The sequence below is a fragment of the Pipistrellus kuhlii genome, unplaced genomic scaffold (assembly GCF_014108245.1).
Source record: "Pipistrellus kuhlii isolate mPipKuh1 unplaced genomic scaffold, mPipKuh1.p scaffold_m20_p_2, whole genome shotgun sequence".
NCBI classification, from domain to species: domain Eukaryota; kingdom Metazoa; phylum Chordata; class Mammalia; order Chiroptera; family Vespertilionidae; genus Pipistrellus; species Pipistrellus kuhlii.
In genome coordinates this window covers 58035077-58059696 of record NW_023425515.1, presented here as the reverse complement: position 1 = coordinate 58059696, position 24620 = coordinate 58035077, and the positions used below count along the sequence as shown (strand labels likewise).

The 24620-nt window shown below is 36.2% G+C and overlaps 1 protein-coding gene and 1 pseudogene across 10 annotated transcripts in view; both read right to left on the bottom strand.

The window, feature by feature from the left end:
* ZBTB20 (zinc finger and BTB domain containing 20) overlaps positions 1-24620 on the bottom strand; it is an 821112-nt gene that overhangs the window by 385869 nt on the left and 410623 nt on the right. For all 10 annotated transcript variants that reach the window (XM_045583975.1, XM_036444509.2, XM_045583978.1 and 7 more), the window contains one exon: positions 10079-10128. The gene's annotated coding sequence lies outside the window, so the exon portion shown is untranslated. The remainder of the gene's footprint in view (positions 1-10078; positions 10129-24620) is intronic.
* Positions 15797-15917, bottom strand: LOC118724969 (annotated as a pseudogene).

Here is a 24620-nt window from a genome sequence, read left to right as displayed (position 1 = left end):
ATTAAATCTCTAGATTGCTTTGGTATTATGGACATTTGAACAATATTAATCCTTCCAGCTCACTAGCATAGAATAACCTTCCATTTATTTGTGTTATCTTCAGATTCTTTCAACAATGTTTTATTATTTTCAGAGTATGGGTCTTTCATCTCTTTGGTTAAATATATCCCTAAGTATTTTATTCTTTTTGATGCACTTGAAAATGGGATTGTTTTCTTAAGTTCTCTTTGTGATTATTAGTTATTACTCTATAAAAACATAGATAATTTATCGTTGTGATAGTAGGTTATTAGCTTATAAAAACACATATAATAAATTTGTATCCTGAAGCTTTTCTAAATTAATTAGTTCTAACAGTTTTTTGTATGAAGTCTTTATGGTTTTCTACATATGTATGATGTCACCTGCAAATAGTGACAGTTTTACTTCATCCTTTTCAATTTAAATGCCTTTTGTTTCTTTCCTTTTCTGATTGCTGTGATTAAGACTTTCAAAACTATGCTAATAAAAGTGGTGAGAGTGGGCATCCTTGTCTTGTTCCTGATCTCAGAGGAAAAACTTTTAGCTTTTTACCATAGAGTAAGATGTTAATTGCATTTGTCATACACAGTCTTTATTATATTGATGTACATTCCCTCTATACACTCTTTGTTGAGAGTTTTTAAAAATCATAAATGAATGTTGTATTTTGTCAAATGCTCTTCCTGCATCTAATATGATAATCGTATGATTTCTATCTTTAGTTGTGTGAATGTGGTAGATCACATTGATTGATTCATGGATATTGAGCCACCTTATATCCCTGAAATAAATCCCAACTGACCATAGTATATGATCCTTTCAATGTATTGTTAAATTTTGTTTGGTAACACTTTGTTGAGACTGTATTTATATTTGTCAGGTATAATGGTCTATAATTTTATTTTTTAGTAGATTTTGATTACAGCATTCAGTCTACTTACATGTAAAGTAATTATTGATAGGTATATATTTATTACCATTTTGTTCATTTTTGGGGGGCTAGTTTTTACAGTTTTTCTCTATTCCATTCTTTTGCTCTTGGCCTCTTTCTTTGTGCTATGCTGGTTTTCTTTAGTGTTATGTTACCTTTTATAGGTTTTTGGTTTTAGTTACCATGATAGTTATATATATCAAATTATATTTTAGATCTTTTTTGTTTTGTAAATCCTCTACTTGTTGTAGTTATAGTCAATATTGTCTGTTATAGATAAAGCTTCACACTAATTTTTTTAGAGGCTGATCCACTGCCTTTACTATATATTTGCCTTTATCAGTGAGGTTTTTTTCTTTCAAATATTTTCAAATTTATGGTTATGATCTTTTCTTTTCTGATTAAAGACCCTTTAACACTTTTTGAAAAGCCTGTTTATTGGTAATAAAGTGCTTTAGTTTTTGCTTGTCTAGAAAACTCTTTATCTCTTCTTCAGTTCTAAGTAACAGTCTCACCGGATAAAATATTATTGGTTATAGATTATTTCTTTTTAATAATTTAAATATTCCTGCCATTCCTTTCTGGCCTATAAAGTTTCTGTTGAGAAATCAAATGATGAACTTATGGGGTTTCTATTGAATTTGACTAATTGTTTTTCACTAGCTGCCTTCAACATATATATATTTTTTATCTTTACTTTTTCAACTTCAGTTATACTATGTCTTGGTTTGGATCTCTTTGGGTTCATCTTGTGTGGTATTCTGTGCTTTCTGAACCTAAGTATATGTTTCCTTCCCCAAGTAGGGAAAGTTTTCAGTATTTTTGAAATATTGTCTGACCCTTCCTTTCTCTTCTTCTTCCGGAACTCCTATGATTCAAATGTTAGCATTCTTGATGTTGTCCCAAAGGGCCCTTAAACTATCATTTTTTTCAATTGTTTTTACTTTTTGTTGTTCTGATTAGGTGATTTCAATTGTTCTCATTTTTGGATAACTAATCCAGTCTTCTGAATTAAGTGATCTAATGTGATTACCTCTAGTGCATTTTTTTTTTCACTTCAATTACTGTATTTATTCTTCAGCTCTGATTGGTTTGTTTTTAGTATTTTCTAAAATTTTGTTGTAATTGTCACTTATCCTATTCTATTATTTTCTTTTCCCACGTTCAATGAGCATCCTTTTGACTATTTAATTTTTTTTTATTTTTACTTTTCTCTATTTCATTGAAGGGTTTTCTTGGGGGTAGGGAGTTGTTCTTTCATTTGGAACATATTTATCTCTACATTTTGTTTGCCTTTATGTGTCTCCCCCCCCCCCCTATAAATTAGATAGAACAGCTATCCTTCATGATCTTGAAAGGGTGGTTTTGTATAAGAGCAATGTCTGTGTAAACTGTATGTGCAGTGACAAGGGTACAATGACAGATCAATTGGCTAAGAAGTGAGTGCTGGGTGTGGTGTCCCAGGGTTCATGTCTCTAAGGATATTTTGGCAGGTCAAATGGGGAAATCTGGGACAGGCAAAATCTGAGATTTCCCAGGACACATAGTCTGAGTACACCCCAACAGGCTGGCTGGCTGGAGAGGGGGTGGATGCTGGCCAAGGTGGCCCAATCCAAAATGTGGCAGCTTTGTAGACTGGATAGACTGCTTGGATCAAGATCCCACTCCACACTGTATAGGTGGAAAGTGAATGTAAACATTATTGCTCTCTGACACTTCTGATCCTAGAGAGTTTTCAGAAAATTGCTGTATTTCCTCACCTATTTAGCACATGCTTTGGGGTTAATAAATGGATCCTTTTCACATATAGTCTGAGTACCCTTTACTTTTTATTTATCTTTTAAATTATAGTTGGTGTACAATATTATGTTTAAGGTATACAGCATAGTAATTATACCTTTATGTAACGTACAAAGTGATAACCATGATAAGCTTAGTCATCATCTGCTAGGGGCCCCTTAAATTGCTGTTTTATCACTATGCCCCAGAGAAGGCAGATCTGTACAGGGGAGTCTCAGTTATATCATTCTGTAGTGAAGGTTGTCCTGTTTGGTCTCTCCTACCTTCATGTGGTCCTTCTCTCATTTATTGTTCAGAAGCTGTTCTATCATCCCTAAGTTGAAATTTAAGAGGAATTCTCTATATGTCAGTGTATGTAAGATGTATCTATGGAAGGAGGTGAGTTTAGGGTTTTCATATACCCCCATCTTAAACTCACTACTTCTCAATTTTATTTTTAATAATTCTTCCCTTTTGTATAAGGGCCTGAAGCCTTGGAAACACAGTCTGAGAAACCCCACAAATGTCATCTCACACCCTTTTCTCTTTTGCCTTTCACTATAGCTAAATTTCTCTTTATCACACCCTATTTATTCATGCCGTCTCTGACATAAGCTGATTCCTTGAAAGACTACAAAAGTTTTCTTTCTTTCCTTCCTTCCTTCCTTCCTTCCTTCCTTCCTTCCTTCCTTCCTTCCTTCCTTCCTTCCTTCCTTCCTTCCTTCCTTTCTTTTTTTTTCCCCTGAAGGTCTTCATTATTCTTATTCTTGTTTTGATTTACATATTCCAAAAGAGGTTCAGTACTCCATAAAGGCTAAGCATTTTTGGCAATTCTCCTTTCCTTCTATCCCTAACTGCAGGCTGCACTGACATCCCTCTCTTGGATAGTAGGCAGAAAGGGCCTCTCAGCCTGAAGTGACATGATAGTGATCATTCAACAACAACAGCAATGACAATAAGAAACCTTCACTGTAAAGCATGAGAGGAAAAGCAATATGAAGAGCAATAGAACTAAAACTCCAAAAGGGTAATAGGCTTGAGCAAACCACAACATGAGTTTATTTTTCACAAAATTTATAGATTTTACCCAGAGTAAACCAATAGATGATATTTTCTATAATAGATTAATACATGTAGATTAACTAATAGATATGTAGAAAATGAGGAGATTTAAAGATAATTTCCATCTGAAATGAATTTTTTCTTTCCTAGAGACTAAGTTTTTTTGTTAAACTTAATCCTTACTCTTTTCCTGTTCCAGCAGCAGAAACATCTGGTCGGTTTTAGATTCCCCTTGGATTTCTAACTTCAAAGGGAATTATAAAGAATAACAAATTCTTGTACCAGCACTAAAAAAGAAATTAGAGCAGCAGGAGAGAATGGCAAAATTGTCCTTATTTGACTGCTAGTGACAGGCTCCACAGGCCGAACTATGAGAAAAGACAAGGCAAGATCACTGGTTGATAACCAGAATTCCAGGAAGGGACAGAACTTTGGTTACATGTAAATGTGCATCAGGCCCTTAGCAATTTAAAAAGAGATCTGCCCTAGCTTTAAAAAAATAAATAAATAAATAAGTAAAATGAGTTAGAAAGTAAAATTAATGGGTTCACATTTACTTGTCACACAGTAAGCATGGACAAAAGTTTATTGAAAAAATGACCTGTAGGAAATCTTAAAAATTCACTAACCCTCTGGGTTTTTTATTTGATCTGCAGAAAACTATGAATTCTGATTCTACCCAGGGCTGTATAAGCCATTCCCAAATTAACTCGGGTTCTAAGAATCCACTCAATGCATCATGTCTTCATAAAAGATTAGTAGACCTCCAAGGGTCTCAAAAGTAGTCTCAGTTTTTTTTTTTCTCCTTACTCTGGATCCTCATTATCAAAGGATGGCCAGAAATTAAAGTCCTCCAGGAGTAGAGGAATAGGATTTGAATGAAATATTGATATTTGTAGCTATACCAAGTTGTGCTTGACATCACTTTGTAGAACCACATTTATCTTCCTCCTCTATCATTTTTCTAGCAAAACAAAAACACACTTCTAGAGTGTCGGACTTGATGCAATCAAACATTAGAAAATGAGAACAGTTAGAGAAAGTACAATTTTGCCATTGTAATTACCTCTTACAGTCTTTCCTATTTTATGTGTAAAGTGTACAGCAACAACAATAAAAATAAACAAAAACATAATTAACTAATCAACTTGTTTGTGCACAAAGAGCAAGAAAGAGTTAAGGACTAAAATGCCTTTAAATAATGAATTATAAAAATCTTTAATCTTTGTATTTTCAGAGGTTACAGAGCCCCTCATAACAAATATATGGTTGATTTACAGAGTGGCAATCAAAAACTCGTAAAGCAAATTATGTTTGACCAAAAGTATATATCAACAACACATTAACAATATTCTATAGAGTAGGATAGGACAAACAGAACCAATTCCCTGTGGAACTTAGCGTAGTTTGCTAATGGAGCAGTCCCCAAAAGACAAGACCATATCCAAAGTATGTTATTTATACCAGAACCTTTGCGCAATATCTAGTGCAGGGGGGCAAAATGAAGACTTTTCCTAAGTATTTCCAAGGTAAAACCTTACTGAGCTGGCTCCAAAATCATCTTATGGAATTGCTTTGCCTTGAGTGGTGCTTTCATTCTTCCCTCACAACTTCCGGTGAAACAGAATAATTAAAGTTATCGCAGTAAGAGAATCCAAAATTCCCATCTTTATAATAGTTGTATGTGATGGTGTATCACATGTCCAACAAAGTTTATCCAGAAAATATGCCAACTTTATGGAACATGGATGTGATTATATGAATAAACCATTTTTTCTTTTGCAATTTTCTGTGTCTTCACATATAGAATGAAAATCTTGGCTTGATTGTGGTATTAATGATGGTGCTAAGGATTCCCTGCTCTATATAAGGAGAATTATCCAACCATGATTCTAAACTTGACTAGGGAGAGAAAAGGGGGTATAAGATATGGAATACTACTTTATTCCAAGAAATGTTGTCTTGTAGCTTGAGAATACATAAGGTCACAAATGTAACAACAATTGTACAAACACCAGATCCAAAGACTAAAATCACAAAGAAATGCCATACAGATACCCAAGAAGCTAATACTGTCATTAATAATAATAATTAGTAGTAGTATAGCTATTATAGTGATGAGGCATTGATAGTTCACTTGGGTGTAATGTAGAATACATTAGCTAGAAAGAACCATGGGTAAAATTATTATTCTCTTTAAAAGGCAGTTTATATTTTAGGTTTATATTATATAAACTACATAATTCAAAACCACATGTAAGAAAATAGCTGAAACCGGTTTGGCTCAGTGGTAGAGCGTTGGTCTGCGGACTGAAAGGTACCAGGTTTGATTCCGGTCAAGGGCCTGTACCTTGGTTGCAGGCACATCCCTGGTAGGGGGTGTACAAGAGGCAACTTGTCGATGTTTCTCACTCATTGATGTTTCTAACTCTCTATCTCTCTCCCTTCCTCTCTGTAAAAAATCAATAAAATATATTTTAAAAAAATAAAAAAGAAAAGAGTACAGGAAGAAGTAAAGGCTCATGCATTTATTTTAGTTTTGTGTTATAAATATCAATCTTAAATTAATGATGGAAAGATTGCCTGTTTTAAAATATGGATATTATAGGTTATGGTAAAATATCCTTAGAGCTTTAAAATATGACAGTGGCTAGTTCCTACCTATCTTTTCCTCGAATGCCTATCTCAGTGTCAAACATTAGATTCATTCCTGACCTTTGAGGGTTTTTTAATTATGATAATGCCAGGTCAGGGTAAATGAGAAGCAGAACGCCAAGAGGACCAAAAACAAACAAACAAACAAACAAACAAACAAAAAACAAAGAAAGATTTTGCACTGTTTATACCATCCAGTATGGCAAATTTTACAGATGCTTTCTGATTGCTTGGGATAGTTTATTGCTTATGATAATATTTCTTGGCTTTCTTTTTCCCCCCATGTGCGTGCCTCTACCAAATTTGGCTGGAAATATTTTGTGTGTGCCTGTACAGTAAACCTCATATTTTTCTATAGATTTAGTGTGGTGCAGAAGCTCCTTTTTTTTCTTCCCTAAGGGTTAGACACATCAATATTCTAGCTACTCACTTTCGAGGCCAATGGAAAATGTGTTCCTAAGATTAAATAGACCTGAGTAACACATAAATTCAGTTTATACTGATGCAGTATGTTACACAGTTATTCACATCCTGAATTTCTGATGAGTGGGATACACTTGTTGGACAACAAACTGCTACTGACTGAGAGACCCTGATCTACAATTTAAAGACAGAGGTCAGAACAAAACCCCAACTTTAGAGTCTCTATGGAGAGCCTATCTTGCATACAGCATTCCTCATCTGTGGAGCTCTGGCTCATAGAGGGTTCTTGAAATATTCTTAGGAAAAACTACAGCAATACATACAGGCACATAGGGAAGGCCCTTTATCCTGCAATACACTATCTATTTCCCTCCACTTCCACTTCTGAAACACAGCACTCAAAAAAATTATCCAGACTATTAATATATAATTCCTCCCTTGTCAGACTTCATAAGTTCTCACTTAGGAAGAAATCTTCCATTTCTACTGAGAAATCTTTAAAAATTATAAACTTTAAAATCCAGTGCTACATTTGGTTGAGGTTAGTTCACCATATTTCTCTAGTATGGGTCACCTGAAGCCACACTGCACTTCTTGGTGGTAGAAGACTATGTTTTCCTTTCACTCCAGATAACACATCATACATCTAATAATGAATATAATCAGTGCTACACATTATCATCCTAAATTTAAATCAAGTAAAGAAAGTGTCCCCTCTCCCCAACATAATAGTTCCTCCAGGAAACCTAGCCAAATCTGTGAAATGTCTCTCTAGTAAAACAAACTGCCCTTTGACTTACAGATATGCTGAAGAATATTATGAAACACACTAATGAGATTTTATGATCAATTATTACATTTCAGAAAATATGATAATATACACAGAAGAAAAATGCTCTTTATACAAAGATTACAACTATTTATCTGAACGTTTTTAACATTAACATATTAAAGAGTCCTGATGGGCCTGAAATATTGATGGACTAAAGGTTATGATGCCTGGGATGTGCTTCAACATAACATAGTAGTGATAGGCATAGGAAATGATAGATCAAGAGTTAATCATTGTGCAAGCTGGGTGATAGGTACATTGATTGGAGTTCAATGTAGACAAATTAATGTGTTTAAATTTTTTCATAATAAAAACTTAAGAAATATATACCAATTTGAACATTCATTCATTTACTCATTATTTATTGGTTGATTCATTTACTCTTTATCTGCAAGATATTATGGAAATGTAATAAGTAAAAAAATAAGACAAAAACAAAAATATGCTCTTATTAGACATTTAGGTTAAGTAAGCTATTCCTCTTCATGAATAGTATATGTTGATTTAAAATGATATTTATAAAAACTGAGTAATGTACATGTAGAATTCTTAGGTTAACTTTTGAAAGCAAGACAAAAAAAATGATATAGAAAGCATGATTAGAGTGTGTTTTTAAAAATACGTCCTCAGGGGAAAATGAGAGTAAGGAAATAAATATATCAAATGGTTATTAATGATTGGATTTAAATTATAGAAATAATTGCTTTAATTTTTCTTCATTTTACTCTTATGTGTTTTTCTAAATTATTTTTAATGAGCATATATCATTTTAAAATGAAAATAAATATTTATTCATTACTGGGTAAGATGTGCTCTCCTTTCCCAAGGAGCTTTTCATCCACTAAAACAGAGAAACTGCAAACACACAGCATTGCCCTGAGAGTTTAAATCTTCATACCTACAAGGGAAGTACACCCACAGGAAAAGAAACGTCAGTACCAAATTTATCTGATCACAGAAACATAAAGGGCTTTCTGTGTGTTGGATAGCAATAGGGGAGGACCTGGCTTCTTTGCAAGCCAGAAAGAGTATGAAATTCAGGTCATTTTGTGATGAAATCATTTAGCAAAGAATGTAATGGTAGCCACAGATTAAAGTTACCAAATAAGCCTGTTTCCTGAGCTGCTAACACTTGTTCTGATATGTTTCTTTTTGGGCAGTGCAACAAGTAAGCTTGGGAGTGGGAGTGTGGAGGGAGGGCGAGGTACAATCCTAAAGGCTTGTGGACTTCAAATTCAGAGAAGCACATAGATGTGCAACACAATTAGAGACAGTAATAGTGTGACAACTATGAATTCTGTGCAATGGATGTGGAAAGTCCCTGTTAGAAAGCTATCTTTATTATCCCAAGGGATTATTTTCCTCATTTTATGCACATTCATATAAAGTGAAGTCAAGAGTATAACTTTTAAAGGTTTGGATGAATATGATGTTCATGACTAAACAGGCCAAGCTGGAGCCAGAAGGAATTCTGCAAGATGCCAGGCAAGTCACCCATTCCCTGCTCCTCCGATCCCAGTGTATTCACCAGCGCATTTCAGTGCAGGCCAAGCTCCAGCAAACTCAGCTCTTTCAGACTGACTGACTACACGATGATCTACCAATATAACTTCAGTCCTAACCTGTGCCCTCCTTTCAGGCACTGAAATCTCCACAATTCCAGAAGGCCACAAAACCAACCTTTTAGAAACTTCACAAAAAGACATAAAGACCTCAAAGTTTCAAACTAAGGCTCACTTGTAGCCCTAATCTTAGTCCTTTTACTATACTGCTGAAGACAGGAGGAAGGCATTTCAGTTCCGAAAAAACATGTTCTCCTGCTGTTTGTCTCTGTGCATAAATAATAGCAGTCATGTATGAATTTAAGATTGATCCAAATGAAGCAAGCACATTTCACATTTGCAGCATGTCACAGAATAATAATAGGTATTTAAAAGCATCACAAAATAAGTTCGGAGGGATTTTGTGTTTGTTTGCTTAATGCCAAAGCATCTAATATTCCACATGGGAAATGTCAGCACCAACTTCACCGCATCACCCTCTCTTTCCACACAGGTGTCACCTTTGCAAAACTATACTAGTACTGTATATCTTTGGAGAGTCTTCCAAACAAATCCTTTGGGTACTTCTACCTCTGTGTGGCAAAATCATTGTAAAATGTTTGTCAAAATCTGTGATAATAGGTTCTTGGGGTCAGTTTCTCACCATTCTAAATGCTGGTATTTCAAATAAATAAACAAGATATAAAATATATACCCTCTACCAAGGTCAAAATATATTCTGTTCAAATGCTATACTTGTGGTGAACTCGTCACGCCTTTACTTCTTTTTACAATATTTTGGACTGCCGTTTAGAGATAATGGAAGTGACTTACCAGGTAGCAATGTCTTGTGAGGAATACTCAGTCAGTGATGGTGAAAAATCCTGAAATGAAAAGAGAATCATAAATACTAGGTATTTAATAAAGATATGGCAACATGGTGTTCATAGAAAAGAACCCATTTGCTTCTCCCTTTGGGAAGTTGACTTGATACTATATAAAGAAAAGGATGTGTCCCTTTGAGATTGAAAATACAACTCTGCAAGAGAAAGTGGTGTCTGTAACTGCCTGCATGCTTAAGGGCTCTAAGGGTTGTGACTGACTTGTTGCCCATTTCTGCAATTCACTGTGACTTGTGTTGAGAAAATTATGTTTTATGGTTAATTATCCATGGTCTGTTTAAAAAAATAAATCAAACCATTGTGAACCACCAGGATTTGCAGCTCCATTTGAACTTCACTGTACTTTTGGTTAAACATTTTATAAATAAAAACAAACCGGTTTTTCCTTGTTTTTGGTTGTTTGTTACTTGTGTTCTGGATATAAATATTGTGGCAGTGGTTGGAGAACAAGCTATGGATTATTTACCCCTGGCTTCATGAGTTGTTTGTTACTGGTCTTATACTCCTTCATGAGTAAATGTATAGTATTATATTTCTAGTCCTGTAACACAAAAGGAATGAGTGAACTGAAACCTTTTGAAACCAAAACCTTTTATGCTAAGTCACAGAGCAACAAAACAAACCCCATATTAACATTTAAAAAGCTTCTACTGTGGAGCAACAAAATCCCCAAATATTATATAATCTGCATTTTTAAAATTGCTTGCCTAACAAGCAGCAGTCTGTCAATAACTCCACATGCTTGTCTTTTCACTGCTGTATAATTTAGAAGCCATAGGTGGCTTTTACCAGAGATCACCTCCCACCTCCAACATCACCACCAGAATGAAGCCTTGATAATAACCAGCATAACTAATTTAAGCCAAAATTGATTCATAAAGGTCAGAAATTATTGTGCTATAAATAATGAAACACTATATGAAAGAAAAACTCCATATGAAATGTATCTATAGTCTTTATCCTAAAACTTATATAAATAAAAAGTCTAAAATATAAGTGACCATAGAAAATGAGAAAAGCCAAGATTCACAGGACCCTGTGGCAGAATGCAAAGGGAATTATTTGAGACCCAGAATCACAAGTCCCTAATATATCTGCATATGAAACATAATGAGAATCACCAAAGTAGCTTACCAAAAATTATGCTTTTTAAATGATCCACTGGTTTATGCAGCACAGAGGACCTCTATATAAAATTACCTTCTGCAATTTACTACTTTTACGAAGACAGCGACAGGACAATAAGGGCTTTCTTATAAAATGATCTATCCATTTCTGAAGCTTGAATAGCTCTGTATTCTCTTTCATATTACCCGGGGTTACTCACATGGCTTACTGCTTACCTGCATAAGCACTAGGAGGGAAGAGACCAGCTCACCAAAACATGGTAAAATATCTGTGAAGCAGCTACTATGTGCCAGGCACAACTAGAGTGATTCTGTTTGAGAGGGTAAGTCAGTGACTGAGGTTCTTGTTGCAGCATTTAAAAGTATCTATTACCACTGCCAACAGCAACTCGAAGCAAGGTTGAAATAGTTGTGAAGGATTTTTGAAAAATTGGAAAATACTTAAAACTCTCCCTAAAATCTTGCATGCCAGGAAATAGAAAGTCTAGGCCTGTCAGTCCTTTCTAAGCCTGGATCCCAAAGTGCAAATGAAAAGACACAAGTAGTCTGTATGTTCCCAGGGCCATGGTTACAATTGATAACAGGGGCTGAAATGCATTTGCTGGCATCCATTGGTTAATGAAAGGCCAATTTTGTCCTAAGGATATTTGAGAGAGATCAAAAATCCACCAAGATGAAAATGGAAGCTATTTTGATAAACTGGGGCAGGAAAAAAATGCTCAAAGATGTTTTACTCAAAAAAATTTTCCTTATTCTTTCATAACCAGATATCTCCACCTATTTTTTGACAACCAAGAAAATACTACTGTTTTTTTTTTTTTTTTTAAATCCTAAATTTTCTTTTAAATCCAGGCAACCCATTTTAAAGCCAGGGTACTCTAAATGCCTTCCTATGTACAGAACTACACATCCAAAAATAAGTGCTTGATTTCAGATGATGAAACATGTTAAAATTATATTATAAAAATACATTTACATGGGTTAGAATTTATTTTGATAATCAGGAATATACATACAAAATTGGAATTTGGAATCCAAATTTAGTTATAATCCATGTATAGGAATACTTAGAAAAAATATACCTGAGAATATAATTTCCTGGTTAAAGACTAGAATATTCTAACCAATTTTCATTATTTTTCTGAGCTATAGATTCTTTTTAGGAAGAAAAGCAGAAATAAAAAGTGTTTATAAAGTACTTCAAGATACACTAGCTTAGTGATTATTCATATTTAAGACAACAAAAGATGTCTCCATGTCATCTGAAATAGACACGATAATCCAAAGGGTCTTGATCAGGCAGTTGTTAACAGAGAGCCACACATTCCGTCGGTACTAGTAAAACCTGAAACACCTAAAAATACTCTCCTGGCTTTGAATTTTATCTTTATGCACCAGATTTTTCCATACACAGGAATGCTAAATTCTAACACTTAAGAGAAAGTTAAACAAACTAGGAAAGAATCTGACTTTTTTTTAAGCAAAGGAAAACCATCTCTTACCTTCAGTAAAATCAAATAAGCCAATTTCATAGGACCTTACCATCCAAAAGTAAAGTATGACCTAAAGGAATGATACTGATCCCAAATACAAGGAGGAGGAGAGTCTCAATAGTTCCTACTCAGATTCGTCCTCTCTCCTGTGCGCTTTCATCTTCGCTGATTGCACTGAGAACAATCAGAACTACCAACACCACCATCACCACCGCTCACACACTGATCTAACTTTCTCGTAGCAGATTCCTAATAATGCCTAGTGCTGTGCTTTCGATAATTTTGTATCCATTTTATAACTATTTATAGGCAGAACTAAAAAGAACAAAACAAAATTAAAAATTCCTCCAACCTCCCTTGATTCCCAGAGGACATCAGTTAAGCGAAACAAAATATTAAACCTGAGAAGGAAGACTGATCAATCTCATACAAATCTCACTGTGTTCCTATTTAAACTGGGAAGGGAGTTGCTTCAATGAAAAAGTTGGGGGTGTGGGAAAGGAGTAAAGGGCTACAAAGAGAGAGAGATAACAATGTTTATTATACAGAGGGGACTTAAAAGCAGTACAATGAATCAAACGGTGTTCCAGGGAATTGTGTGACAGAAAGTTCTAAATGAGAACTCCAGAAACTACAGTCTCTTCAACTGAACTACTGCTTAGGGGATGGAGTCTATAGGAAGTTTGAATTAAATGTCTCTATAGCATCTAGATGTTTCCTCTTTAATTATGACTTTGGGTTTGAATATGCTTTGTCAGGAGGAAAAACAAATCAAAATATTAGAGCTTTCTACAGCCCCCAAAGACAGGGTTTATATAACCTGCGTTTTTACATAAATGTTACATCAGGATACATTTCAAATGAAAACACATACACACACAGCTGTCTTCCTTATCCTCTTTCTATTTTAAAATTCATTTCATATTTTAAATGATGTTGATTTTTCATAAAATAAGTAAAAACCAAGTCAGCATTAAACACCTCAGAATAATTTTAGTCTTATATGACCTGGAAAATGTACCATGTCATGAAGGGTTACAAACACCTGTTTTGAAGCCAGTTAAGGCACTGGCAATTATGGGATGTTTTGCTGCAGCCTAGGGCAACTAGAAATGGCCATGGATATTAACTAACTCCCTTTCAACAGTCTGAGAAAAGGAGGGGAAAAAACCTGTAAATCTTCCCATCTGTTATTTCCTTTTTTTTTTTTTTTTGGCTGTGGAAAAGTAAAATTATGCAAGAATGTTTGAATGTAAAGGCTGTGTGAGCTTTTTCCCTTTTTGTCTCTGGGTATTGGTTATGTGATGTTGCATAACTGAGTGCAGAGTAGGCGGTTAGCATTTACTATTGATTTACACTATGCTATCTAATGAATTCAGAACACTGAAAAGAAAGGAGTGGAAGGGGGAGGGAGGAAAAAGAAGAAAGGAACAAGGTGAGATAAAAGGAAGAACAGAGAGGAGAGAGAAAGAGCTCATTTATACAAACAATTCTAATGTCTGGAATAGTTTCATTCATTCCTTTAGCTCTGATTTCTTGTTATAGTTCAGTTCCTTAGATATATGGGTTTGAGCTAGTGACCCCAATATTCTAATCTTATATCTAACTAGAGGCCTGGTGCATGAAAATTCATGCACTGGAGGGGAGGGTCTCTCAGCCTGGCCTGCCTCCCTCATAGTCCGGGAGCCCTCAGGGGTGGGAGGTGATCCAGCGATAAGGGGAAGACAACACTCCATCACATCTCTGCTGGCCTTGGTTAGCTGAGCCTCAGCCGGCCCTGGGCCGCTGGGCTGCTGCCATCTGAGGCTTGCCTGCACCTAAGGCTGGGGGGCTGAGGTGATTGGGAGACTCTGGAGGCAGGTACATGAAGCAGCCGGGAACGCCTGGAGTCAGGCCCCACCTTGCCACACACCTGCCACCCTGGTAGGGCTGAGGGGACTGGGTGCCGCCATCTTTGAGGGTGAGGTAGTCAATTAGCATATTCCCTCCTTATTGGCTGTGGGTGCTGCCATTTTTGAGGTTGGGGCAATCATTAACACAGTCCCTCCTTATTGGCTGTGGGTGCCTCCATATTTGTGACAGTGTGAGGGTCAATTAGCATATTCCTCCTTTATTAGATAGGATGAGGATTACTGGCAGGTAAATGTCTGAAAATACTAATATGTCAAAGTACTTGATAGTAATTCCTATCAGACTTCTCTATATAATAATTCTCTCTAGATTTATAAATACAGTATGTATCTGTAAGAGCCAATGGTATGGTTCAACTAGTTTACCAAGTCACACTTATTGTTTTGCAAGGCACACATCAGGGTAAAGAACAATATGCCCTATTTTACCCATTTCCTTAAAAAATGCACAAAGAATTAGTCTAGAAATATTGAAATAGGTCACTATTTTGCCTTGAAAGAAGAAATGCCACATATTGGTTACATTAGAACAGCCCAATATAAGATAATGATAGAGAAATGAGGAAATATCCTAAACTAATAAACAATATTTGTAAGAGAAATTTAAATAACTTCTTTAATTATGCCTATTGAGAACACTTAAGTCTTAACTTTATACTGGGTGATTATAGATATTTCCAGTTCCCGAGGCTGCTCAGTGCTTCCCTTGCCATGCACCCAGTTACACAGTGTAGGCCAGATTATAAGGGTGAAGTTGATTCTGCTGCTGTGCACAGGACCTTCCTGTACCTGAGTGCCCTCCTACAGCTGAAAACAACCACTGAGGTGAGGAAAAGAAATAGGAACTATTAGCAGCCAGCTAGAGAGCAAGACAGGGAGCTTGTTTCCTTCCCAGGTGTGGGTTTGTAAATTAGTGACTGGGAAAATCACAGGAGGTCAGTTACAAGAAAGAACAAAAATATAGGGTTTAATTTCTGGTCATCCAAGATGTCTTTTCACCCATTTTAGTTCAGAAAATATTAAAAAGATGCCTACTTCACCCTTTGTTAGTAATGCTTTAATGACTGATTGGCCATGTGCCTATGGTTTAGACATAACATGTACTACTGTGTTTGGCATATCCTCTATGCTCAGCAAATATTTGTTGAAACAGTAAAATTATTATGGGATACACATTTCTGTAGAAAAGCCTCAAAAATATAGTAACGAACTATAGAAATGATCCCTGAAAGTATAGTCTTGAAAAAAAGCCTCAAAAATATATATTCCAGTTGTTCACAGGAAATTGTAGGCTGGACTTAGGCTGTAGACACAAAATCATGATAGAGAGGAAGTATCAGTTGTTTGGGATCAGTTTACCTCAGTTTCATTTTATTAAGAAAAAGGCTTAAATCTTACCTAAGAGAAACATGTAAATTGACCATACCTTTGCTAGGCCCACAGCCAATCTGAGTGGAGTATGCAAAAATAACTCAACAAAGATGGTGGTTAATTTGCATACATACCTGGGTCCTGGGAACCTCCTCGGCACCCAAGTCACTCCCATCTGGCCATCAGGCAGAAGCTTTAGGCTTGGGAAGGAGACGCCCCAGCACCTCCGATTGCAGGCTCGACCCCTTCAAGGCTCCCTGGCACCTCCGATTGGATTGCAGGCTCAACTGGAGGGGAGGGTCCCCTTTCCCAAGCCTAAAGTGTGGGGTAGAGACTTTAGGCTTGGGATGGGGCTGAGCCTAGGATCGAATGGAAGGGGGGAAAAAATCAATGGAAACATATCCTCAGGTGAGGACAAAAAGAAAAATGAAAGAAATGTCATATCCTATGAAAGGCACATCTTGAAAATGCTTAAAGAAAGTTTCATTTTTTCATGGTAAAGGGACTGGAGTCCGTGTTGATGAAAACACCTTGGCAGCTGTGGTGACTGGCAGTGGCTGCAGTAACAGGGTGATGGGGCTGGTGCCTCCCCCTGATCAGCCTGGTCACTTCCCACAAAAGGAGGCCAGACTGTGGCTTAGGGAGCGGGCCTAAGCCATCAGTAGGACATCCCCTGAGGGTTCCCAGTATCTGAAAGGGGGCAGGCCCCTCTCCAGTCTATGAATTTCGTGCACTGGGCCCCTAGTAAAATTATAATACAAATAACATCAGCAAAGTTTTGTGTTCATGTCCACCAGTATTTTTTTTTTTTTTACTATTTTCATTTCACTCTTGGGTGTAGTAAAGCCCATTTTCATTTTCTGGACACATTCTAAAGGAAAAATCATGAGATATCAACATAATTCATCTTTACAAAAAGACTAAGAATGTAGACATTTAGTAATGGGAGAGAATCTTTTTTATAGCAGGGTAATATTCCATTGTGTAGGTGTACCTCAGTTTTCTAATCTATTCATCTGCTATGGGCATTTAGGCTGATTCCAAATCTTAACTATTTCATAGATTCTTGCCTAGCCTCATTTTATAAATGAATATTCTGAAGTTCAGAAGATAATTTTCACAAAGGTATATATTTTGGGACAGATTGAGGACTAGTATTTAAAGCTCACAAATCATTTCTCCACAACATAGAATACGGGAAAGTTGTATAAATTGAATCCCATTTTAAATAATACAGAGAAATATTTAAAAAGATTATTTTATAAGATAAAGATCCTTATGTCATGTAAAATGTTCACCTCAGAGCTATCTTCTGCCAAATTTTTTATCATTAATCCAAGTCTCTTTCTCCTCTTGTCCTTCCTTCTCCCATTCTTTGGATGTGTGAGGAGAATCACTTTTTCTGTTTCTACCTCATGTTTGCCCATTCCTGACTTCAAAGTCTTCCCTCTCTCTCATTTTTTATCTGTTTCTCCCATTTTTATTTATTAATCCTCCTCACAAAAATAATTTTCTTATTAATGTGCTTTGAGATCCTCAGAAATCATGAAGAAAAAGATTAAATTCAGTATTATACAATACAATAAATAGGCCTTTGGTATACACTGAGTGGCCAGATTATTATGATCTCTGGATATATATATATATAGCAATCAAGCAATAAAAAAAATTCTCCATGACAATAATGAGAGTTACCGCATGCTCTGGTAGAATTGGGAAGGGTAAATGACTCCTAAAGAGAAACAGGTTCTTACTTTGTTCTTGGCTCTGATAAATTCCTGTTTTCTAAATGCATACTTGGAAAATGTTCTTTGTCTCATAGATAAGGAAATGTACAATCTCACAGGAACTTTTAAATCATATCAGATACATGAGAGTTTAAATCAGATCAGATACATGAGAGTTTATAAAAATTCCTTTAAAGATTTATACTAAATTAAAGTTTAAAAAATATAATGCACATAAAATCAAACTACTTATATATTACATTAATATGTGTGTATGTGTGTATGTATACAATATTTTTGCAAACATTTTTGATAATTACTATAAAATACTTGACAAAATTCTAAACAATAAATATGTTAAGGCAGGAAAAAAGAAAAGAAACAAAGAACAAGAAAAGGGGAATGTGTGTGTGTATGCATAACCTCCCTGAGAATTTTAATCCTAAAATATTTCTTAAGCTCAATAGGTCATACTAATTTAAGTCTAGATTTTGTGTGTGTGTGTATGTGTGTGTGTATATAATGATAAAAAGATTTTTTATATTAATTTGGCAAATGGGTATTGACTCTTTTATATGCAGATATCTTATAATAATCGTATAAATTAACACTTGTTGAAGATAACATTAGAACTCATCAGGTAAATAGCAACAGTTTTGAATAATCTATGGTTTGAAGTGTTTTAGTTTACCAACTTTACACATTGCTATGGAACATTCTTTCAAAATAATTTTTAAAATGAAAAGTATAGTCCATTTCTTCATACAATTTAATTTTTTTGGAATAAGTATTTTACAACTTTATTATTGTGTGCCTCTGTGTGCATGCGTGTGTGTGTGTGTGTGTGTGTGTGTGTGTGTGTACTATTCACAAGATCACTAGGATACTTTTTTCTTTTTATATTAATCCTCACCTGAAGATATTTTCCCCATTGATATTTAGATGGGGGTTGGAGGAAGGAAGAGAGACACACAGAGAGAAACATCAATATGAGAAATAGACACTGATTGGTTGCCTCTGACACATGCCCTGAGCAGAGCAGTATTGAACCTGCAAATCAGCTAAATGCCTTGACTGGAATCAAACCTGGGACCTTTCAGCCCATGGGCCGTTGCTCTATCCGTTGAGTGAAACTGGCTTGGGCTATTGGGACACTTTTTAAAATAATGTTTAAAGTAATAATTTTCTGAAAAACTTAACAACAAAGTAATAGCAGGCAAACACATTTGAAAGGAAAAATTCAAAGTTCTTTAGGCAGCACTAATTTATCTCACAACTTATAACAGTCCTATTGCTTTGTCCTTACTTCCTTCTCTTCCTCAAGTCTGAACTTGATTGTGAGCAGGAAGAAACACTAATAAGGTTCAAAGAAGCACAAAAAAAGGAGAGAACTGAACATCTTCCTGGTTTCCTTTTCACATCTTTACAAGGAAGAGCAATAGTAATCTAAACAACAGAAAAAGCAACAGCAACAAATTCGGCAGTTTTCTGGAATTAGACAAAAGCAGACTTTGTATCTCCACAATTTCAGGAGCTTTCTTCAAATTTTAGCTTCCTGGGGTGTTCTTGCAACAAGCTGAACAAAAGATGCAATCTGTTTAGAGAAACAGATGAGATTTGTGGGATACATGGAACTACTCTTTCTTGTCATACAGTGTTTAAGAAAGTGACTAAGATATAACTTGGAACATTCAAAAACATTGACACATTTAACTTGAACCTGCTGAAATTAACTCACAATACCTTCCTCACTAAAACAAAACAAAATAAAGCAAAAATCTCACCACCAATTATTTTGACTAGTGAGAACAGTGACATGAAAGTAGCAGATGGAAGCCCAGTTTTACTCACACAGCACACTCACAAAAATAACTTTAAAATGGTGACTTTGGCCTTGTGCTTCAAGACACCTCCTTCAGGAGGGTTTCCTTAAAGACTTCAGTGGGCTTGTAAAAAATAGTGTAGAATGAATCCAATTCATCTGTCCACACCTAGAAAGAGGAAAAAGCTGCCAATCCCAACCTGCAAACAAAAGTCATCTTGTCTCCTTTGTAAAATCCTATCTGGGACTGGAACAGGTATTCTTCTGGGTATTACTTTTTGTTATCTGGTAGTATGTTTATGGAGGGAAACATATCTATATATCACACTACACATCATCTGAAAGATTTCATGAATCAAAATAATTAAGAGTAATATATTTTCCTGTTAATTGTTTCTCAAAGTCAAGAGAAAGGATATTTTCTTACCTTACTACCATGCCCTCTGATCTGACAGTGTCATTCAATCAATATTTTCAATATCAGTCACTGACTTTCAACTATTTTATTACAAAGACCGCAAGTTCTAATGAAATGGTGCTGATCTGTTTGCTTTCACTCTATATAATGTCTATATTTATATGCTTTGCTTCTATTAGAATCTATATTTATCTGCTTACAGTGCATCTGTTTCTCATACACAGAGACTTATATTTATATACACACACACATATGATATATAGGTTATATATAAACACACATACCCACAAAAATGTATGAATGCATGCGAGTGTTCTTGCTTTAACAAGTAGGCAGGTGCATAAATACTCAGACACATGACAAATATACAAAAACCATAAATGTACATGTAAACAGTTGTACAGAGAAAAGTGCATCTTAACAACAGGCCTGTTTAGGATACGTGGCTGTTGGACTCTGAGACTTACACATTTCTGTGACTACTAGTATCTGGAAAGGAGAAAAACCTTCCAAAGGCAAAACTATATGACTAAACAGAGATCATGCATTCCAACTCAGTCATTTCAAAGATGAGAAAACAGACAGTGCGAGGCTAAGAGCAAACATTTTACTGTGGCAGAGCTAGAAGCAGAACCCAGATCCCTGCTTTCTAGACACTCTCTTTGCTATGCTGAATTGAAATGTTTTTTTCCTCAAACCCATTATCATCTTCTAATTTCAACTCTTTCCTATGTTTTCCTTTCTTTACTGCATGAAATGAGGCAACCAACATTTACTGAGGGTCAGGCACTGCTCTAAATGTTTTACATGTACTATCTCATTCTGCACAATACAAAGTAGGCATTATTTTTCATGTCCTTTTTGCAGGGGGGAAAATCTGAGGCTTGCTAAAATAAATCACCTAGAGCTACACAGCTAGTAAGAAGAGTTGAGCTCCTGGGCTACTCCAAGGCCCATGTTTTCCCCACTAGATCATGATATTTTCCTTTATACACATCTGAATGTCCCAGGAATTCCCACCACCACCACAGTCTAACCATCACATGAACCTAATATCTGGTCTGTTTCAGGATATATCACAAACCTAAAGGAGAGATTCTCTCAAACTGAGAAAATAAGAAAGGGGAGTGGAACAGGTGTAACTTACACATCCCCAGCGTACAGCCTGTATCCTGAACTAGAAAACTGAAATATGCAAAATTCAGGCCAAAAATAACCCCAAGGTAGTCTTATGGAATTGAAGGTCCTAATAACTTTTAGTCTGAACATTTTATGTTTTTTTTTTTGTTTTTTTCATCAAAGGGTTACAGCAAACTGATAAAACTGAATCACATGGGAAACAGAGGCACAAGAAGGAAAAGGGAAAATAGAAAAAGGAAAGAACCACGGCTTCTATTCTTCTTCATCTTTGGGGCCAACACTTCCAAAAACCAGCATCTTTGAAAAATAAAAGCCATAACTATAAATTGGTATTCCAACTGAACTCAAGTGCTAAGAACATATTCAGAGAAGAAGCTACTACATATGATAAGGTAATTTTATACAAATTTCCTCAGATAGCCACCAGCTGTGAGCTGTTCTAACACAGAACATACAGAAGTTGTATACTTTGTACAACTCACACAGAACCCAGTGTTAGAGATGTCATGTGGATTTGTGAAACTCCCCAGGGCATTACACATCCATAAACCAAGGCACAGAAATCACACTGATCCACACACACAGCTCTTGATTTGTGACATATTGATAATTACTCTTGATTTGTGAATTGAATCGATGTTATAAAAACAAGTTTCAGATACTTGTCACAAACAGGTTACATTTTACTTAACTCTCTTTCAGAACACCTTCTAGCTACTGGAAATGGGAGCCATCATGGGACAGGGCCTAATACCCTGCATAGATTATAGTTTGGAGAGAAAAAAGTTGACTTGAGTGTGAATCTCATGTTTTCCACTTATTAATAATATAGATTTAAGCAACACCTGTGAAATAGAAGAATAGAATCACATATTTTACAGAAACATTTTGAGGATTGGTGATAGTCCCAGAGATGTCCCCCTCATAAAGGGGCCATTAAATTTTGTCACTCTTCCATTCTTCCATATCTCTGCCAGATCTCAGAGGGAAGGGGGAGGATGGACAGGAAGAGATTAATCAAAGAAAGTGTATGCACATATGCATAGCCCATAGACACAGACTATAGTGCAGTAAAGGCCTGGGGTGGAGTGGGAGCTGAGTGGAGGGGGGCGAAGGGGGAATGGGGGACATCTGTAATACTCTCAGCAATAAAAATAAATTTTAAAAAGTTATTATGTTTAAGAAGGCCTTTTGGCAGTGACTTTCTGTATAAATGATACAGAACTCTTCTGGGAGCAAAAGACGATATGAGGTACTTCATATGCTGGTCTAATCAAAGGCAAACTTTGGGGTAATCAGGTATGTTTGAAACAATGATAAAAATAAAAGCAGAGTATGATGTAACATTTCCACTGGAAGATCTTAAAGCACTTAATAACTTCGACTTTCATGATTGCTGGTGCTCTCATTTAACGATTGGGCAAAATGAAACTCAGAAATATGTCCCCCAAATGAATAAGAATTTTTTAAAAATCACCAGCAATGTTGAGTGGAATTTCTGTCTTTAACATCTAAAACCCATAGTGTCCAGCTGAGTAATAACTACTGCAAGGTCACAGACACAAAGGCCCGTGCTTTCCCCAAAGCTTTTTGAGATCATTCACTCAGTCCAAAAACATTAGGTAATGCTGTGGACATCTGCTGAGATAAGGAGGGTGAGTCAGGGTTAGGTCAGGGTTTCAGGTTATACGGGTGGAGTGAAGAGTGGTTTTCAGATCAAATGAGAGCGGTTTAATTTTGCAGAGAACAGGCCATACAGTATTTAATGTAAGAGGAAAGAAAAGGGGTGACAACTACAGCCAAGAGAAGGTGGGTGGGGACACAGACGCTCTGGGTCTCCAAAGGGTAAGGGTAGCCTTGCCTCAAAGAGGAAACCTTCCCACACTCACACATACTGAGAAGGAAACAAAAAAGCCCAGGGTGCAGCATAAATCCTGCTATCCCCATAACACACACAGATGTTCCACCATTGTTTTCTTTTATGCACATTTTAATTAAGAGATCAGAATCAAGCATTAAAATGTTATTAAACGGCTTGTTTACATTTTCACTATATGTCATTTGTTATGCATTTTCTAAATGCGTGCATATCTACTCGGAAGGGCTATTTGGAATTTTTATGTAACTGTTACAATTGTTCCTCTAATTCATGCCAGTTTTAGCTAAACAAGTAACTGTCAGAAAGTCTTTCCTATCCAAGCAGTGGGATAGGGGCTCTGGTTTCTTTAATCCACAATCAAGCAATTCCCATCCCCCATCACACCTCCTGGCAGTGTGATAAGCTGCACTACAGTATTCCAATACTGCAGGTCCACCACTTTTCTGATTATTCATGAGAGGCCCAATTTCAGATACTGTCCCATTGTCATACAAGGAAATAGTACATTCATGCTATTCTCCCCCCCCCCCCCCCCCCCCCCCAAGCATTTTTAAAACCTCAGCTACTCAAAACTACCAGATGGAGGAACTAGCCTTCTAACAGTGGCACAGACTTCCCTGGCTGGGAGTAGGGGTGTGTGGGGGCAATGTAGGAAAAGTGGGAATGGGTAGATTTTTTTCTCTCCTCATCAACATCACCACTTTCTAGCTTACCATTTATCTGCCTTTATCCCTGCAGGAATTCCTTGAGTTTTCAATATTATTCTGGAGTTGAAATATAGACCCAAATGTCAACTTCTCCTAGAATCTATAGATATTAAGACTTACAAAAGCCACCTGCAAATGTGGATCAGAGGTGTCCTGTACATTGCCTACACTTTTTATGGCTCAAGCATTTTAACAATAGAGGATTGCCCTAGAATACCGTTATTCATATTGTGCCTTATGAATCATGGGACATGGAATTGTAGGGCTTCAGAAGGCAGCACTCATATCTCTTGCATGTTCAATTCAGTGCCTAGCATATTGTGAGTGCTCAATCAGTCCAAGTAAACAAGTTAAGTTTCTTTTCTCCCTTCCTCCCCCACTTCCCTCCCTTTGCTCCCTCTCCCTCCTACCTGGCTTCCTCCTTTTCCTTTACCTTTCCTTCTTTCCATCCATCCACTCTCCTCCTCCCCTCCCCCTCTTCCCTCCTCTTCCTCGTCCTCCTCCTTCCTCTCCCCTCCCTCTCTCTCTCAACTCCCTCACACCAAGATAAATGGAATGCTTGCTAAAAGCAGGCACAAGAAACACATTCCAATCCCAAAGCCAAATTATATTCTTTAAACTGTTTTATTTGCAGCATAAATAATCTACAATGTTTCCATTACTATAACCTTGAGTTATATGAGTCAGCTATAACTGGTGGACCAGAAAGGAATTGCAGAAGAGTAAGGGCAAGCTTTGTATCGAGTGTTTTTTGGAAGGAAACTTTAACATGTTACCAGAGAAAATAAAATTGGTACGGTTCTCTGGAGAGCATCTTAGCAATATGCATCAAAAACTTAAAAAGATATGAATACTATTTGACCAGAAATTTCATGTCTGG